The sequence below is a fragment of the Mytilus galloprovincialis genome, chromosome 10 (assembly GCF_965363235.1).
Source record: "Mytilus galloprovincialis chromosome 10, xbMytGall1.hap1.1, whole genome shotgun sequence".
NCBI classification, from domain to species: domain Eukaryota; kingdom Metazoa; phylum Mollusca; class Bivalvia; order Mytilida; family Mytilidae; genus Mytilus; species Mytilus galloprovincialis.
Genome location: NC_134847.1, coordinates 26,308,151 through 26,314,039, shown reverse-complemented (window position 1 = coordinate 26,314,039; position 5,889 = coordinate 26,308,151). Strand labels below are relative to the sequence as shown.

At 32.3% G+C, this 5,889-nt stretch overlaps 1 long non-coding RNA gene across 1 annotated transcript; it reads left to right on the top strand.

Annotated features, from left to right (window-relative positions):
* The first annotated feature begins 358 nt into the window (after positions 1 to 358).
* LOC143047279 (uncharacterized) lies at positions 359 to 5,304 on the top strand. The gene is made up of 3 exons (XR_012969480.1): positions 359 to 775; positions 3,209 to 3,421; positions 5,168 to 5,304. It is a non-coding gene; the product is annotated as an uncharacterized LOC143047279 (long non-coding RNA).
* Positions 5,305 to 5,889: the final 585 nt, after the last annotated feature.

The following is a 5,889-nucleotide window of genomic DNA, read 5'->3' as shown; positions in this document are numbered from 1 at the left end:
CACTTTTAAAGAATAGACTTATTTTTTTAAGATTAGAGAAAAAAGGGGTGAAAATTAAATGTTTACAGAATAACAGACCCCCCCATTCAGACCCTCACTTATGCCATATAAAAATCTGAATATAAGTTTGTTAAACTTTTATACCCGTAATATTAATATTTTGTAATAAGAGTAGACAGAACTAATCCAGGGCAAATTGGCTCTATAGTCGAACGAACTCAGGGCGTATGGACCCAGGGTGAACCTGTAATAAGGGCGAACCGGTCCGATATCATATAGATATTGGAGGTGCACCAGTTCGATTCGGTGGAAATACTTTACACAAATAAGAAGAATAACATACTCGTTTCTTTCCCTCTCACAAAACATATCTTTTGAAGAATGAGAAGTTTTCTACCTCGTCAAGTCTTTTTAGGATATCATAGAAAATATTCGAGATGTCAAGATAAACAAATATGGAAAATTATGAAGAATTCTTTGGATGGATACAGAGATGTTTGGTTTATGCCTCTTCGACTGAAGGATTTCATGTTAGGGACGGATTTTTCACATGCATCTTTGGATGTTCAGTATTTTCGAAATCCACAAACAATAACAAACAATGACACATGTCCAGGAAGTGTGAAACCATATCTTATTCCATTCAAATCATTGTTTCATAGCGGATTTGATGCTTTACAAAAGAAAATTGATAAAAGTCCCATTGATTCATCCTCAAATTTTATGCTCTCTTATGCAACCGAAACACTTGTTTCTGGGTTTTTATATAAAAAAGGTTAGTACAAAATGTACCACCTTGTACTTTCATTCAACCAGGCCAAAACCGTCTATCAATACAGCCAGTACTAGTGATTCACAATGCTAATTGATAATGTTTGAATTTTAATTGCTATGTTCTGATGTTTTTCTGAAATTTTCTTTTTTATGAATGAAAAAATTATTTTCAATATTTATGGCAATATACATATTTCCTACTATATGCGTGATATGACAAGAAATAGTGCTATCCACAATGCATCATTCTAACATTGAATACACAAATACTTGTCTTGTATTCTGCCTAGCTCTACTGTCAATTAAGCAGCAGTGGCGGATGCAGGAATTTTCGAAAGGGGGGGTGCTAGCCCAGGGCAAAGGGGGGGTGCAGGGGGGGGTGCAAACATATGTCCCGATTCAAATGCATTGATCGGCCAAAATAAAGGGGGGTGCGGACCCCTGGAACCCCCCCTCTGGATCCGCCACTGAGCAGTCAGCCAGCGGTACCTCCTTTGACCAAATAACCATGTTATTACACTGTGTATCTGAATTACTCTTGTAATGACCAAATAACACTGAAAATTTTGAAAATAGCACATATTGGTGACTTCTAAATAATAGTATATATTATAAATGTACTTTTATAACTTAAAAATGATACATACATGTAGAAAGCAGGTAAGTTCATAAACAAAGATTGTACATCCAACATGATACCTGTGAGCCAGGACCACTGGCCAAACCATATATATCTGTTTAGTCTGATAATTCATTAAAAATAATCATCATGATCATGATAAAATTGATTTGGTTTACATATCATATATATTTATAACAACACAAACATACTGAATCAAAATACATAACATTAAAATAAAGATCAAGAAGATAAAGGATTTAAGAAGCTGCATATCATGCATAATTAAAAATGCTTAAAACAGTCATGATAATATTACAATTCTATTTGTATTGTAAGTTGAAATTATAAGTTTCATAAACATTATGCGAGTTATAACTGCTGTATGTTTATAATTTTGAGCTCACCTGGCCCGAAGGGCCAAATGAGCTTTTCCCATCACTTTGCGTACGGCGTCCATCGTCGTCCATCGGCCAGCATCTTTAACTTTTACAAAAATCTTCTTCTCTGAAACTAATGGGCCAAATTAATCCAAACTGGGCCACAATCATCATTAGGGTATCTTGTTTAAAAAAATGTGTCCGGTGACCCGGCCATCTAACCAAGATGGCCGCCACGGCTAAAAATAGAACATAGGGGTAAAATGCAGTTTTTGGCTTATAACTCAAAAACCAAAGCATTTAGAGCAAATATGACAGGGATAAAATTGTTTATCAGGTCAAGATCTGTCTGCCCTGAAATTTTCAGATGAATCGGACAACCCTTTGTTGGGTTGCTGCCCCTGAATTGGTAATTTTAAGGAACAATGAGGAAATTTTACTGTTTTTGGTTATTATCTTGAATATTTTTATAGATAAAGATAAAATGTAAACAGAAATAATGTTCAGAAAAGTAAGATTTACAAATAAGTCCACCTGACCGAAATGGTCAATTGACCCCCTAAGGAGTTATTGTCCTTTATAGTCAATTTTCAACAATTTTCATAAAATTTGTAAATTTTTACTAACATTTTCCTCTGAAACTACTGGGCCAAGTTCATTATAGATAGAGATAATTGTAAGCAGCAAGAATGTTCAGTGAAGTAAGATGTACAAACACATCACCATCACCAAACCACAATTTTGTCATGAATCCATCTGCTTCCTTTGTTTAATATTCACATAGACCAAGGTGAGCAACACAGGCTCTTTAGAGCTTTTCAAAAGATGGACTTCAGATGGGATTTACAAGTAAAAAATAGTCTATGATGCCTGTTTTCCTTGAGTGCTGGGCCATTTACCTATATTTCAACATGTTAAAAGCTATTAATGACAGACAAAAAACAAACACCCAATTGACCAATGTAGTTCAGAAAATATCCAAAAAAGAAGAAAAGAAGAATTTTTTTAACTATCATGACTATCGTTTGGGAATAATACTTACCTCCAAAATAATATACTTTACCAGTAAAAAAATAAAAACACTGCAGAATGTCATCATGATTATAATCCTTTACATTGTCTAATAATTTAGTTTTTGAAGTAATGCTTCTTCTGATTGGCTGACGTTGTTATGTTAATCAGCTCATAGACATAATTTTGTCATGTGACCCATCAATGTTTTTTCATTGTTTTCTCCAGTTTAAAATGGAATTTAGATTTTTCTGTCTATTTGAAATAACATAAAAAAGAGTACACACTTTAAAATAACATGCTATGCAGGTTCTTCAGGTTACAACACATTCTTGATGTAATGTCTTCATAGACAGAAAAAATATTACAGACAGAATAAACTAAAACTTGTATGTAGGAAATAACCAAATTATTTCTATTTCAGATTATCATGAAAGCTGTCTTCAAGCTGTTTTACGATTACAGAATGAAGGTCATATTAGTGTTATTATGGCAAATCACTTGTTCTCAAGATTGACAGCAAACTTTGGAAGAAATCATTTTGTGACCAATAAAAAACCTTGCAAATTGGATCTTGTAACTTGTCCTTGTTCCAGGAACTGTGGAGAGGAAATCATTTACGATAATATTGGAATAGGTAATTTGTTTATTTTCTTAAAGTAGTGACTGGTAAAAAATAATGTTTATCCAATTCTTGAACCAATGCATGTATATATCATAAACTTAGTCATCTGTGCAGGATTTTATCATCTTTTACAAATGCATATCTTACAATCGTCAAAAAAATATTTCTCTCGGTCTGTTACGATGTGAAATATGGCAGCTAATTAATTGTTGTGTTTTGGAGTCATAGTTTACTGATTGTCACCTTATGTGAACAATCAACAAAGAAGCATTATCGATTTTGAGCAAGTGTATAATTTTGGGTCCTCAATGCTCTTCAACTTTGTATTTATTTGGCTTTTTGAACTATTTTGATCTGAGCGTCACTGATGAGTGTTATGTAGACGAAACGCGCGTCTGGCGTATAAAATTATAATCCTGGTACTTTTGATAACTATAACATGTACAATAAAGTAAAAGTTTATTTCAATGACAGATCCATGTGTTTTGCGATCATTGGATTTTTACAAGAAAGGTCATGCTAAGTTCACTGTATACAGAAAATATTTCGGCAAATTGTTTACTGAAAGCAAACAATTAAAAAAAAAAATATCTCCTAAATTTGAACAAATTATTAAATGTGTTGAGAAACTAGAATATGTACATAAGTTTTATAATAAAAACAAGCCATTTAGTTATAAAAAACATTTTTTTAATTTGAAGGTTCATATGACTTTAAACATGTTAAGGGGGCTCACCGGTATAAATCAATTTTTGTTTTTAATATAGGATTTAGCTATATATTTTGATAAATGAACTTTATCATATACCTAATAGAAAAATGAAAATGAAATGAAAAAATGGGGTCACCAATCGTTTAAGATCATAATCTGTCTCCAAAAGAAGCACACATTTTTGTTAATGTCCTTTTTTTCTGTTGAACTAATAGGAGAAAGAGAGGTAATATCGAAATAAAAAAATAACCTAATTACAGTAATCGCTTAAATTTTACAATTATTTAGTTTATGTACAGCTTATTTGAAAACATTAATAAAATATATAGGTCACCGATGTGTTAAAAAAAAATTAATGCCAAAAAATTGCATTTTTGCACCAAAGGGAGATAATTTGGAGCTTTTTCAATGATATACACATTTTAAAAGTCATCTGGGGCCAAACCAAATCTACTTTTTGGGTTGATTTTTGTACCTTATCATAAAGTAATAACAAATAGTGTAATTAATAAAATTTGTAATGAAAAAACAAATGTTCAATTTTTTGCTGAAATTTTTTAACTATATTTCTATTTGGAAGTGTGTTGGGACCTGGAGTCTCTTATAGAGTCACATATTTAAATGTGCCCCTCATGATGTTATTTTGCCATTAGGGCCTCCCCCCTTTAAAAAAAAATCCTATGTCTGCACATACTTATGTTACTGCCTTGGAATTTAGACTCCTGTCAAATAGCATTTAACAGTTAATAAAAATAAGATGAGGTATATTTTCCAATGGGAAAACCTCTCCACTGGAGACTTAATGGCCTAGAAGTTAGACCCAATTACATTGTAATATCAATGTTAAATATTAGTTCAAAGTCTGAGTCCTGCCGTTTTTCAAAAACTAAATACCTCAAAAGGGAGTTCTGATCTATCAATAATGTTAGCTTATTTTCTTTTTTAACTAATGCTCTTCTGATTCAACTTATCAATTTTAAATTCAATTTTGTTTTAAATTTCACCAGACAAGATCCTTTAGGAAGAATAATTTATTTTACTTTCAGGAAGTGAGTCTCTATGGTATGGATGTCCAGATATAATGATGCTTCCCTATGGAGGAGTCTGTGGTATTGTAGTACCAGAAGATGCAAGTAGCGAGGACAATGAATTTATGGTGGAAGGCTCCAATCTTGAATCAAATCTTAAAACATTTATAGGGAACAGAGATACATCATCTCTTCGTGGAGAAAGTACTGTACAAAGGATAATATCTATGGCAATAACATTTTCTATGTATCAAAAAGTATCAAAACCAACATTAAAACTTGAACAGACTCAGTCAGCATCGATGGTTCCAATTATTGCTGCCAATGCAAGGCAATTTGATATTTATTTGTACGATTCTAAGAACGATATTCTTTTGTGTAATAAAGGACCACCTATTCCATTATGGGAAGATGACACAATAAGAAAAAATCCTGCAAAATTAAACCTTTCATCTGTACTTCAACTTTGGATGACTATTAATTATTTATCGATGCAACCACAGCTTAGAAAAGAGGACACTGAGATTTTGTCTGGAAGTTGTGGCTTCCTCTCAAAAATGACAACGGACAAATTGGAGGACATTGAAGCAACATTGCGAATGACAAAATGGTTTTATCCACCAGTTAAAAAAGAATTTGAGGTGCATTTCCAAACTCTTACACCCTGAAATATAAATGTATTATGTATGCATCATCAATAGAAGTCGAACAAAATATCAATATCATTAATTGCAATTTTA